This window comes from Ischnura elegans, chromosome 13, assembly GCF_921293095.1.
Source record: "Ischnura elegans chromosome 13, ioIscEleg1.1, whole genome shotgun sequence".
In the NCBI taxonomy this organism is placed as follows: domain Eukaryota; kingdom Metazoa; phylum Arthropoda; class Insecta; order Odonata; family Coenagrionidae; genus Ischnura; species Ischnura elegans.
This window is the reverse complement of record NC_060258.1, coordinates 20,816,925-20,831,793: the sequence shown is the minus strand read 5'-3', so window position 1 is coordinate 20,831,793 and position 14,869 is coordinate 20,816,925. Positions and strand designations below refer to the sequence as shown.

Sequence of the window (14,869 nt, the reverse complement as noted above, 5' to 3'; positions counted from 1 at the left end):
TAAGATTCATATGTCTTTGGAGACATTTCTTTATCATTATCACATACATGCCTATTGATATAATAAGGTTCAAAGTAACGAGGAGCCTTCGAAAAAGATCTCCCATTTCAGCCCAGCACAAATTTTTTTTCGTGTGATTAAGTCAATGGGAATATGTTGATACAGGTGCCAACATGAGCAAGAAGTCTCAAGAAGAGATTTATGCAAGTCTTCTGGGAACGGTGTATCCTTCTCTAACCAACGTCGAAATTTTATTTCAAACTCGACGATAGTTCTCTTACATTCTTCAACTTCTGTAAATATCGACTGAAAAAGTATTAGCTCATAGCGTTCTTTAAAATTTCCTTTGTCTTCACGCCTTTACCCAATTTTACCTATGGAGAATATATTGAAGGGCCAATTTACGTTTTTAATGCGAAGGTTTTCGATTTTCATTAACTATAATGTCATGAATTTCTTTGTAATTTACTATCAAGCACTCCATTTATTTCTCATACGAAATGTCAACAGTGTAAATAACCGGCCAAGGATGAAAATAGAATAACATTCCCTGAATAATACACTCACTTTCACATTTTCATTGGAAAAAGTACCTTTTTAAATTAAGTAGATATCCTTCACTACCAATAGTGGTCGTTTGGCCTCAACTCTGAAATTTCACGATCCAGGTAAAAGAAACCCTTGTTATTACCTTACGTAGGACAAGCACTGGGATCCTTTCGGAACCACAAAGATAAAGTGACTGATTTTCTAGGTGAAGTCGTGAAAGGAATGTTTTTCGACCAATTGGAAAGAAGTATTTGTGGAAAACCCCGTGCGAGCTACTTCGTATAAATCGCTTGCGCAGATGTCGAAGAGAAGTGATCTTCAGAAGTGCGAAAACCTCTTCATTGACCGAGGCAATAAAGCAATAAGTGGTATTTTTTCAAACGGACTGGTATGTGTCGAGTATAGAACACCTTAAACGCAAGGTAAGAATCATACCACGGAGGTTGGGGTCACTGACACAATAGGTATTAAAATAGTCGACAGTGGTCCCAAATTAAAAGCCGGATAAATCCATTTAGTAGCTGTTGTCGGACAATTGGGTGGTTTCCTATTATTTTTTATTGCCTTAATCGAAAGATTATTACTCCTGGAGTACGTATTTCACGCTTTTTGATTTTTAAATGACGATATCTATTTTTCGCGATTAAATGAAAAGTGAAAAATTTCAAGCGTGCGAAAACGCGACGCTGAAGTATGAATGCCGGGAAATATCTCCGTGCGTCGTATTTCTGGTTCCCCCTCCCGCCCGGTGAGGTGACGTTGAGGTGAGGCTTAACGGTGATACGTCGCAGGCTGCTAGGGGGTAGCTGAGTACCTTGGTGGATGGTAGCGCTTGGCTTAAAAAAGGTTTATTAATACCTTATCAAAGGAAGAAAACTTTCCGACCTTAGCCAGTTTTAGTAGGAGATTATTAGAGATGTTTCCCTGAGCTCTGTGCCTCATGCATGCAATGGTAACCTCAGACGGTGCATAACTCCTATCCTCTCGTGTAGAAACTAGGTCCCTGTGACGTCATGTGGAGTGGAATCGCATGGGCGCCAATGTGGCCTTTTTCAAATGAGGATAAAATTTGACCCTTGCCATTCGTCTAAACCAGTATTTCCAAAACCAAATAATTTGTGTATTATGAATACACTAATGGTGGGTTACGAATCGCAATCAATGCCTTTCGTTTTCTTTAATGAAGGAAACTACCCTATACCGGAATAGAAGCGCATATCTAAAGTTCGAACCCCTTTATAGCCACTTGAGAGACCATTTTATGGACCGTAGGCTCCTTTCCTGCGTTCAAGGATCTAAAAATATTTCATAACTTCTCTAAAAGTTGGTAATATAGATTTTTTTCAACGCCGACGAGGGGCCAAATAAGAGATAAGCCTCCTCACTACGCAGTCTTTTTTTTACCTTCTACCATCTTACGATTTATATTATCAAAGATGAACGCCCTACTAGCAGCACACGCGGGATGAATTTTGCAGTATTCTTGGCGTGAGAGGGGGAGAAGCGAGCGGGGAGGGGACGGGATCGGCCTACCGCTCTTGTATCCGCGACGCTGCGTGGGCGTTGAGATATTTTTTTCGCGAGTGCGGACTCACATTAAGCATTTTGTGGCTAAACGGTGGCAGATACGTCAGAATGCACGAAATTTTTGCACTAAAGGACAGTAAATCGTCAAAATCTCTAGGGAATGACCATTAAATATTATATTTTTGGAATTGTGAGCTTCCCCCCCTAAATTTCATTTGAGCGAGGGTCAGAGGTTCCCATAGAGGTCTCAAACATTTCAGGCCTTATTTTTGATCGGTCCCACAACTTTTTTTCTTTGGGCCAGATGGATTTGAAAAAAAATCGACTTTTACGATCCGTCCTACTGTATATGGCGCAGACTGCGCAAGTGAGGGTAGCGGACGGAGAATCTGGGTGGGCAAGCACTGGCCGAGGTGTGAGGCAAGGCTTTCCTCTATCGCCGCTGCTCTTTAACGTGTACGCTAAAGAGATGGTAAGGGAAGCGAGGGACATTAGGAAGCAAATTGATTTAGCAAATGAGGCGTTCATGAACTAGCAGGAGCTTCTGAAAGGATCGTTATGTAAGAGTTTAAAGAAAAGGTTGGTGAAGAGTTTGATTTGGAGTGTAGCTCTCTACGGTGCGACGACGCACAGTGGGCTAGAATCGAAAAAAGCTGGCCAAAACCTCAAAATCGATTTTTTTGAGCTAGGAAGTTGAAACTTCGCATACACATTCTCAAATAAATTGTGCATAACTGCCCAGATTATTTTGGTCCTGTGTTTTCACTTTAACAATATATGTGAGGTCAAAGTTGAGCAAATTTAGCTTCCCCACTTTAAGAACGCGATTTAAGTCCATTCTCCATGGAATGCACTCAAAGAAAGAAACCTTTCAGTGCACCTCTTGCAGTGCCCAGCGATTGCATAGTGAGAGTCATTCGTAGCAATATTTATAAATTTTACTTTCTGGTGATTATTTTCCGTCACTAATATATCTGTTATCCACACATAAAAATGAATGAGACCATATTGCATCCACCCGCTTGCCGCGTCGCCGTACTCTCCGCCGCCGCCGGCCAGAACCGGAGTCGTCCGTGCGTTCGAAAAAACGATTTAAAATTCGGGGTTGCAAATTGGTGCAAGGTTTGACTTTAGATTCTCAATGTAGAAGCTTCAAAGAACGACATAATATAAGTTACTTAGTGTAAGCCGGTGACAATGTCTACTTTTTTCTACGTTTATGTAAAAAATGGGTTGAAAACAGGCTCCGCCATTTTGTTATGTATCTATGGTTATTGATGTAATGAAATCTTTAAAAACCTTTAAAATGAAAGAATAAGAAGTGTCAATTAAGATGGTATAACAGTTTTGTCGATAAAACTATTTATAAAACCACTGCACGAGGATAAAGTCGGCAATTTTCAGAAAAAATCGAGGGTGGTCGTTTTTCGCTAAATTTGCTCAACTTTGACCTCACATATATTGTTAAAGTGAAAACACAGGACCAAAATAATCTGGGAGGTTATGCACAATTTATTTGAGAATGTGCATGCGAAGTTTCAACTTCCTAGCTCAAAAAAATCGATTTTGAGGTTTTGGCCAGCTTTTTTCGATTCAAGCCCACTGTGCGACGTGGAAATTGAGGAAAGAAGACGAGAGAAGATTGGAGGCATTCGAGATGTGGGTATGGAGAAGAATGGAGAGGGTGAGATGGACGGAGAGGAAAAGGAACGACGAAGTGCTGGACATGGTTGGCGAGGAGAGGTATCTTTTAGATGAGGTACGGAGGAGACAATGTATGGATGGAGCGAATACTTAGCGGGGAGGGGATGTTGAAAATGGTGTTAGAGGGTAGAATGTTTGGGAAACGAGGGAGGGGAAGGAAAAGAATAGAATTTTATATTAATTGAATGGGAGTAGGCCTTACTGTGAATTGAAGAAGGCAGCGCTGGAAGGAAAGGGAGGCTCCCAGATCACTTCTTTAATACTCCATGGAAACCTACCTTAATCCTTTGAATGCTATAATTATTATAATAACGTGTAAAATGCAGTATAATGCACATACATAGTTTTTCTATTTATTACGTGTAATTCTTAGGACTTTTTTCATTTGATACATCAGTGGAAATAATATCAACACTAGTTCAAGCAAAATTATCGGTTGTAGTGAAATATTATCATCGCTGTGTGGGTGCGGGGTAATGTAGCAACTCGTGATTCGATGATAAGCCGATGAATTTAGGTGATGGAATAATATATAGCGAAGTTAAAATGTGTCGGAAAAGCGTCATATTTGTACTCATTCTTTTTATATTTGGTACGCATTCCTATTCTTAAAATAATACGGAGGTGAAACACTAATGGCGAAAAGGTATTGGTTGTCACCGAAGAAGACGGTACATATGTGAATCATGCCAGAGGCGGATCCAGGATTTTTTTGCGGAGGGGGAAGGGGCCACAAGGGTCTGGGAAATCTTCTCATATTTGAGATTGGAAACAAAATACATAAATTATGAGGGTCGTTCAATAAGTCCTTGGAATCTCCGAGAAATTCCTCTCTCAGCATCAAAAATAATTATCACGAGAAAGTATCACTCGTGACACTTCAGCTGTTTATGTTTCAGCTGTATCCATCCAAAAGTTTCATTGTTGTTGGCGGTTGTAGTGAACAACTTTCATTTGTTTATAAAAGTGTATAGCATGAGTAATGTGCGGTGATCAAGCACATGTTTTCCTAAGGATTAATGTCGAAATATATCTCAGCTAACTAGAATGAAGCTTATGAAATACCTGCTCCTGTGTTTGAAAATATTTGCAATTGGAGAAATGAGTGATGACGTTGCCGTAAATGCAAATGAATTAACATTGGCCCGGACGCTCTGTGGAAGTGTCTCCCCACAAAATGATTGATAATATTGATTGATCGTAAATTTTCACAGTAATTCCAAAGCGACTGAACCTTAGGTTAGTTAATACCAGTAGCTTTGTTATAAAGTTAATTAAGTCTGAAATATAACTGGACTAACCTAGAAGAGAGCTTCACAGAGCATTAACTGCAATGCACAAATCGGGAGAATATTCAGCAGAGGAAGAAATCATTCGCCGTAGCCGGGATTCGAACCCAGATCCTCCGAATTACGGTCGAGTGCTTCAGCTAGATAAGCCACCGAACTGTATTTACCCATCATGGAAATTCGTGGACTATAACGGACAATGTGGTCTGGAGATCTGAGCTTGTAATGCCACTAGCAACCCAATTCACGTGCGCTGCGTCACAACCGGAGAGCGAATCACGCACTTTGAGCACGAAGAAGAGGCTTTCGCTCCTGACTAACTTAAGCTCACCGGCACTACTGTCGGCGTCAAAATGATGTGCCGCTGTACTATGCGAATTTATTTTATGGACTTCATTGAATGCCATTATAATAAATAATACGTCATTTTCAATGAAATTTTGTTTTTAATTCATATTTATTTTTTGTTTTATGAAAAATTAAAAAAATGTAGACACGCAAGTGCTATAAATAACTCCGCGCACAACAAAATTAACCGTTTTAGTCAGCTTCATGAACTTTGTAACTCAACCTTGGGAAAACTACTACGCCTACAACGTTGATCTTCCAGATTAAGTTGCAAAAGGTAATGTAGATTAATAAAATGGCTTTTGCGTATTTTAGAACGCATATTTTGTTGCAACATAACGAAAAAGTTTACACACTATCTAGTCCTACAGTTTACCCCAAAAGGAAATAAAATTGATAGAAACACTTCTCAATTTATTTAAAAATATTTATTTATATTTGCAGCTTATTTTGTTAAATGAATGTTGTAGACGTGGTAGTTTTCCCCGGGTGAAAGTTATAAATTTCATGAAGTTCAAAACGGCTAAATGAATAGTGCGCGGAATCATTTATTGCGCTCGCGTGTCTACATTTTTTAGTTTTTCATAAAACAAAAAATAAATATGAATTAAGAATAACATTTCCTTGAAAATGACGTATTAAAAATTACTATGGCATTTACTGAAGTCCAGATATAAAATCGAAAAATAGTGCGACATATTATTTTGACGCTGGCAGTAGCCACGGTGAAAATTTAAAACAGTCACCCGCGATGCAAAAATTACGCGGGAACCACGCGATATTGGGTCTTGGGCGATTAAAAACTTTGTTCTTGAAACCGATATCCAAAATATAGGAACGCTTAAATCTAAACAGGGTCGCCCCATAAGTTGATAAAGCTAAAGATAACACAACGTTGAAATGCGAATCGGATAGTTAAAATATTGGGAGACCAATTTAAGACTTACTGACGCAACTAAAATGTAAAATTCATTCGAAGTTGGAACTTTGAAAAAATAATGTTTTCGGTTCACGTTCACCCAGCACGCTCACCACATGGCAATGAGGTATATATATAATTATTGATAAAATACATATTATTAGTATATAAAATACATAAACATCCGCACAGCTGGAGTTATCTCCTACCTGGCATGTATCGCATCATGAATCAAAAGATAAAAAGGACAAATACTTTTCTATCGCTCTAATTTTCTGCGTTGATTATACATCTTTTATCTTCTTCGTGTCCTTCTGATCTCGTCTCATTATCTTTCTTGGTAATTCATTCTCTGTCGCATCCTCCATATTGAGTCTTGTGTACGGCACCATGCACACCATCGTCCAACCTCACTTGTAATGATACCGAAATGGATTCAAAGTAGGGATGAGTCGATTCCAAATGTCGATTCTCGATTCCACCGATTCTAGGGCACGGAATCGGAATCGAGAATCGATCGCCTAAAGTCGATTCCGATTCCAGGAAGATAAATGTTTTGAGCATAGACTATAAGTTTGGGGCATAAAGGCTGCCACACACCTAAGCGGCCGCGGTGTCAACCTTGCCCGCGCGTAGGATACGCCCGGCACGCGGGTGCTGCGACGAACATGCCTAAGCGGCCTCGGAAACATGAAAGTGTCGGCAAGAGCGACAGACTGACGAACCTTGAAATGGCGCGTGTTCATGAGCAAATCTCAGAGAAAAAAAATTGGAAGCCTCGGGATCGGGAAGCGATGCATGCGTTTTCCGTTCTTTTATTAACCGCTGGTCACGGCAAATCAAATTATTGCGATTATGAATCACATTCGGAGAATTCATCTGGACCACCAATTTTAAATTATAATAGATCGAAATATATTTTTTTTTGATTTTCGAATGATATTTGAAGTCTGATAGATTCTTATAAATACGCGCTGAGAGCGGGTTTTTTTTAAACATGTAAATTTTTTAGACTAACACGCGTCAATAATAAAAAAATTAGACACATTCGCGTTTGTATAGCCCAGTTTCATCAATGCACCCTTGAGGAAGTTGATAATTGCTTGGCAGAAGCCGCCGCGGCTTCCGGGCGGACTCGACAGGTAGCGTTCGGCCGCCACCGCGCACCCGCCAGGCTGCTCTAGTGTGTATGGACGCAATGAACGCTACATTATTGTTTAGCCACCGCGGCCAAACGAGAATGTAGCCACCGCGGCTATTGTTATTTTTAGGGATGGTCGGATCGGATACCTCGGATCCAAATATCCGCAGATATTGCCCTTCATCGGATACATCGGATCCAAAGTCGCGGAAGACATCGGATTTGGATCCGAAATGTTAAATAATAGCTTCAGTGAATGCAACGCCCCATCAGGGTGGAAAGAGTTCCGATTCTCTCTTCGAATGCGTCGTCGCATGCGATTCTTGTCCTACTCATGAACCGATTTGTTTGAAAGCTCTCGCAGAGGTTGCAAGTAGAATTTCAGCCGTGGCCAGGATTTTCAGCCAGAAAATAAAAAAGGCAAAATACGACTGGCACATAGTGTGACTCTTCCCAAGAGATTGAACAATCATCGGAGGAATTTCAGCGCCGTAGGATAATAACCACGTCAAAAGTAACTACGTCGCAGATTTCAGAAAACCACCTCGGCCGTCCATCAGCCCGTGTCTCTGTTGTTTTTTTTTCGTATCCGAAATCACACGGACCAAAAGTCATTGTCTTCTAAGGAAAATATCAAATCACACGAAAACAATTGAAGTTTCATCCCTAACTCGCCTCACCAACTGACCTTTTTTGGCCTACCTGCTTCAATTCTCCGTTTCTAGACGATAAATGCTAAGAGAGTGACTTTCCGGGCCCGAAGATATCTTGATAGCTTCGACAATTAGATGATATGCACGAGATTTAAAAAAGAATTAGACCAAACGAGACGCATTCCTAACGATATTTCTGTTTTTTTTTTCAGCTGTAATTGATTGTCACTCAGTTTTCAATCTACAATTCTTCAATTACAATTAAATTAAGAAAGAAGAACTTTGTACTTTCACATTAACAATATGTGAAAGTACAAAGTTCTTCTTTCTTAATTTAATTATGAATCGCTTTCACCAAGTTACGCCTCAAACAATTAATTTCTTCAATTACACTTTACTGATATGCAACATTGTCCAAACAGCATAATTTTCAAAGAAACAAGCGCAGCATTAACCCCTCAAACAATTAGAGACGGTTTGGAAACGCCGACTACATATATCACGTAGCGCGCCCGGCTTCGCTTTGAAGGCAACGACGTCACTGAAGCAAGGTCTGACTTGTTCGTCCTTGACTCCCTCATTTGTAGCCTTGTTGTTTGAAATACGGAGGGAGGGAGCGTGCTCCTTCCTCTCCACCTCTCCTTTACGCGCTCCTTCCCAGTGGCGTTCCCCATGGGGAGGGTCCGGACCCCACCCCCCAAAATATAAAAAACACAGTTACTGTCCTTCACAAAAGAAAATAAAATATTGAAATATCAGGAATTTCCAAAATTTTTCTTTAACAAATTAAGTTTTTCGATTATAAAAAGTGTTAAAATTACTTTAAAACCCATTATGTAGTGCCCAGTTTTTTCAAAAATTTTCCCCCCTGGTTTTAGATCCCCCCCCCGATTGAAATTCCTGGCTACGCCACTGTTCCTTCCCCTCCACCTCTCCTTTTCACGCTTCTGCTGCCCACTCCTTCCTCATGCTGAGTGGTTGAGCATCTCGTCGCATGTGACGATAATTCCGTTTTAAATACTGTTAATTATGTTGCTTGTTGCGCAGTAGCAATTCAATTTAATGATACACCGATAAAAATGTCTTTCATTGTGTATAAACATTTCCATTGAGATAAGGAGAACCAATGAATGACGTGTGCGTGCACTGTGGCGTAAATTATTGCGAGGATGTGCTAAATCCACCTCACCATACTGAAGCATTTTCGGATGAAACACAAATCTGTATGCGATGAGAAAGTAAAATTCGGGGGAAACGTGCGTGAGGAAAATTGGAATTCAGTCGATGGCAGGGGGGTAGCCAGGAATTTTGTTATGGGGGGATCCAAAACCAGGGGGAAAATTTTTAAACAACAGGGTACAAAGGAGAGGGTTTCAAACTAATTTTAACGCCCTTCATAATAGAAAAAACTTCATTTTTCAAAGATTCATTTCTTTTCATTTTTGTAAATTCATAATTTTTAAATATTTTGTTTCCTTTTATGAAGGAAAGTAATTGTGTTTTTATATTTTGGGGGGTCCTCTCGCTACGCCACTGGTCAGCGGTTCATCCTAAGATTTTTCCTATTTTCATTTCCAAACCCAAGCGTAACAGTTTAGGCCCTGAGTATGTAAAGATGTTTTTAAAAAACAACTTGAAAGCTCATAAAATAATTTTTAATTTATAAAAATATTAAAATGTGTATGAAAATCTAAGAAGCATTCCATTGATTGTATGTACCCACAATAAACTTGAATAATGACTTTGTTTAATGGCAGGAATTTGAAAATGCATTTGGATTCGAAAATATCAGATTCGAAAGATCTGGCTCCAAAAATCCTGGATCCGTCCATCCCTAGTTATTTTATTCCATTAAATTCTTAAATTTTTATGATAGCAATGCTACAGATAAATCAAAATCCCACCTGTTAGAAGGAACAAGATACGATGGAATCGGAATCGAGAATCGGGAATCGATTTGAAGGAATCGAAATTGGAATCGGAATCGAAAAAAAGTGGAATCGACTCATCCCTAATTCAAAGCATACAATCATCGGCACTTTGAGTTATCTGGTCATAACGGCTTAAATGGTAGTTTTCATTCCTAAAATCCGTGGCATGAACAACACACTTATCTTCGAAAGATGCTGTTTCTGACTTAAAAAAGTAGATTTTTACATATGTGAGAGTGGTTCCCTCCATTTACTACAACTAATGCGGAAAATGCTATTTTATTATTTTTCAGACGAGTCCTTGCGTGGCTTGGTCCAATGAGGCGTAAAACCTAAACGCAAAATTTACTTATTTGATAAATGCAACTTCACTAAATTTGGCGAGATGCATAATGACTACTACAAAAAATTCGTAGTTACTTCAATGGACCAAAACACAGATGCGACATGGAAACACTTCCTAGAAATTCTGCGCCAAGGAATCAACGAACATAATCCGCAAAAACTGAAATGTGATAATAAAGAACCTCGTTGGTACAATAACCTTGTCAGAAGGGAACTTAGGAAACAGAGAAAACTTTACAACTTGTACAGAAAATCCATCACGTCACGTAATAAATCGAAGGAACTTGAAGCTAAAGAAAGTTACGCTGCACAACGCTCAATGACCAAGAAATCTATGCGAACGGCAATGCGAAAGTTTAAGAAAAAAGTACTCGGTGAATTACTCGAAGAAAATCCGAAATCCTTTTGGTCGTACGCGAGAGAGCTTCAGGGAAAACATTCAACCGTAGATTCTTTATTTGATAAAGATGGTAAACTTGTCACCGAAAATATTGACAAAGCTAATACTTTAAATTCCCACTTCGAAAGTGTATACACTACTGACGATACTCAGTTCAATTTAGACATCCCATATACTGAGGAATCGATGGAAGAAATATCTATACAGCGTGATGGGATAACTAAACAACTACAATCGATTAAGAATAGTAAATCTCCGGGTCCGGAAGGAATACCCGCGCGTGTCCTCGGGGAGTTAGCTCCACAGATCGCACCTTATTTAGAGATCATGTTCAAGAAGTCACTCACCGAAGGGAAGATACCGCCCGACTGGAAAATTGCAAGTGTTACACCCATATTCAAAAAGGGAAACAGGCATGACACAGGCAACTACTGTCCGATTTCATTAACATCGATTACACAGGTCAACAGTGGTTTTGGTGCCGGAGCTTTGAAAGCTGATTTCAAGTATAATTGGGGTACTGAATCCAAATATGATATTAGTTTTGTCCTATCAGCTCAAGTTTTCAAGATATAGACATGTTGTTACTTACGCAAAAAATGTTCAATATGATGAAATGGGATAATTACATAAATGGTAAAACCCACAAAATATAAAGACTTGATTTATTTATAGGAATTTTAAATCACCTACTATTATAATAGTTTTACAATACAATTGAATGCAAATAGTAAAATTTTTTACTGAAATAAAACACTTTGAAAAGAAAAAAAACGTAAAAACGTCACTCAACACTTCGGAAGCTTCTTTTGCGCGACTTTCTTGAGTGCACTTTGTTAAAACAGTCTCGTTTTAAGCTCCAGCTGTAATCTGCCATCATATGATTATATACCGTCTTCCTTGGTAGCGATCATCCATTGTTTTGATTTCCTGGTGAAATCTTCCACCTTGTTTTTCACTTTTGTCGCCTAAATTTTCAGGAAAACAGTCTAAGTGAGTGTGTAGGTAGTGAACTTTTATGCTCATAATACATCCAAGTGATTTAAAGTTAGTGAGCATATTGTTTACCAGCTCGAGATAATTCTCTCTTTTGTGATTTCCCAGAAAAAATTTTACTACCACAACAAATGAAATCCAACTGTTTTTTTTTTCAATCTCATTCATTGACTTGACAAAAGTAGTATCCTTTGTAAGTTGTCTGATTTGTGGCCCATCAAAAATACCAGCTTCAAGTTTTTCTATACATACTTATCTGCGGGGTTTTTATTGTTATGTAGCCGAAGCATGGTCCATCCTTGTCAAGAGCCTTTACATAATGCTTCATTACGCCTAGTTTAACATGAAGGGGTGGTAAGGTGATTTTCTCCCGTTCAACTAAAGACACGGCAATAATTTTTTTGCCCAACAATTAAGTTTTTTCTCTTTGACCACTCTTTATTAACCCAGTGGTTTGCCTGTCCCTGCTATCACAGAGGCACAAGAAACAAGGATATTTTGTGTTGCCAAATTGCTGCTCAAGAAGAAAGTTCGCCATTTTTAAATCTACACAAATCACCCATCGATGTTGCTGTTATTTTATCTTCTGTAAGACCAATACTATTGCATCATATTCTTCTTTCATTTTAGTTTAATGAGCGATTGGTATTGAGCCAAACTTGTTAGCATTGTGAAGAACACATTTTAAACTACACTTGGAGCTATCAATGATCAAACACCAATTACTAGTTTCATATTGCAGTATTTATTTCAGAAGACCTCTAACGTCTAAACAAAATGTAAGATTGTCTTCTTGAGTAAAGAAGGGTAGCAGATCCTTTTCCCGTGTGCGATAAAAATTAATTTCTGTACATTGTTCCATTAAATTCTTTTCATGCATCCTTGAAGCTTCCTTCGATAAGTTCAATTCTGTAACAAGGTCGCTTAGTTCATCTTGGTTAAATAGTTGAGGATTTTTTGATACTGCCTCGTAGTCACTGTCACTATCGTCAATAGAATCAGGAAAATATGATGGATGTGAGGATAAATATGAGCTATGTGTTCACATAGCTCATATTTATCCTCACATTCATCTGGTAATGTCTGAAGTATTGGGATTTCTTCTGAATGGGGTAGGTACCGGGCGTCTAGCTGAAGGCAAATCTGGATATGTCCACTTTTGGTGATTGTTTCCATTAATTCCCGAAACATTTACCATGCAAAAATAGCAGTCATCAATATGGTTTGTAGGTTCTCTCAAAAACATTATCACATCAAACTTTAAACTTTTCCTGTAGTCCACTACCGCTGATGTTTTGCACATGTTTTACACACAACATGCGGTACCCACTTTAACCTTGGTTACCAAGCTGAACACCAAAATACCCAAGGTATGCACGTTTCACAAAGTTTGTAATATTTTTCCTATTTTCTTTTAACGTATATTCCCCACAATTGTAACAAAAGACATCACAATGAATTACACAGCTTCTACGAATTGAGCTCATTTTTAGAGGTTGCTTTACAAAAACTTTGAGAATTTGACCGTTTGTTTTCGGGAATCCCCTTAGTCCTTACTTATTCCCGCCTCTCCATTTTCAAAGGCACGCTCTCTTTTTACCCTATCCCCCCTTTCTTACTCTTCTCCACTTTCCTGTGATTCTTCTCACGTGTTGTTATTCTACAGTTATGACTAGGGTCCTTTTCCACCGAGGGTTTCCCACTTCCCTTAGTTGTATCTTTTCCCTCTGTCTCCACTCTGTACGCCCCTCTTCAAACACACCCCAAATCCCCCAACCCCTTTCTCATAGGTATAAAGATGATTTTCAAGCTAAACACTGCAGAGTGGTTTTGAATTAGTTTATTTATAGATTGATTTAAATTTGAGAGATATTTTCTAAAATATATCAAATATGTAAAAGAATCTAATCATAAAATGCGCCATATCTAAAAAAGTAGATCTGTTACATAAAAACCGATATCATATTTGGATTCAGAACCGCACACATTGTTAATATCAGCTCAAAAACTTCCGGCACCAAAAAAAAAAGTTTTTTTTTTTGGCCTGTGTTATAGGCAAGACACTTGAGCATATCGTCGTTAGCAATATCATGACTTTCTTGGACAGACGTAACTTCCTCCATGACTGTCAGCACGGATTCCGAAAAGGTAGATCATGCGAAACACAGCTCGCGCTCTTTCTTCACGACGTTGTAAAATCTGGTGAATCGAAAAGACAAGTTGACGCACTATTTCTAGATTTTAAGAAAGCTTTCGACACTGTACCTCACAACAAACTTTTATACAAATTACAGTCATGCGGATTAAACGAAACAGTTGTAAACTGGATACGCGACTTTCTCAGAGATCGTAAACAAAAAGTTGTTCTTGACGGAATTAGCTCCGATGTTGTAAACGTTACATCAGGTGTTCCACAAGGAAGCGTAATCGGCCCCCTGTTGTTCATTATATACATTTATGATCTCTGCTCCCGCATTAGCAGTAAAATACGTTTATTTGCTGACGACGCTGTCATCTATCGCGAAATTAGTGATCACTCTGACTATGAAATTCTATCATCTGACTTAAACAAAGTTCATTTGTGGAGCCAAGAGTGGGGACTCAAACTTAATCTGAGCAAATGCATGGCGGTACATTTCTTGCGGAATTCGTCCAACATTAACAATGTTTATGCAGTGGATGGCATTAATGTAAAGGCAACAGACGAAGTGAAGTACCTGGGAGTTACGATAACCTCGAACCTCACGTGGGGAACACATATAAAGAATATTTGCGGCACAGCCCTGAAGAAATTAGGATTCGTCAAGCGTATTGTGGGAAGATTTTCGGATGAGAAAGTAAAAGAAAGGTGCTATTTCGCTCTCGTCCGACCGCACCTTGAATATGCAGCGAGCATATGGGATCCGGTGCAGAAAGAATTAATCCGCGAACTGAATAAAATTCAAAGGAAGGCTGCGCGTTTCGTCAAAAACTGCTACGGGCGTACAGACAGTGTTACCCAGATGTTCAGCGAATTAGGCTGGGAGCCGTTGGAGACTCGGAGACTGCGCGCTAGGCTTAGATTGCT

At 39.0% G+C, this 14,869-nt stretch overlaps 2 protein-coding genes across 2 annotated transcripts in view; both read left to right on the top strand.

Moving 5' to 3' along the window:
- LOC124170135 overlaps window positions 1-14,869 on the top strand; it is a 254,629-nt gene that overhangs the window by 38,272 nt on the left and 201,488 nt on the right. The window lies entirely within an intron of this gene.
- LOC124170128 overlaps window positions 1-14,869 on the top strand; it is a 48,048-nt gene that overhangs the window by 10,612 nt on the left and 22,567 nt on the right. The window lies entirely within an intron of this gene.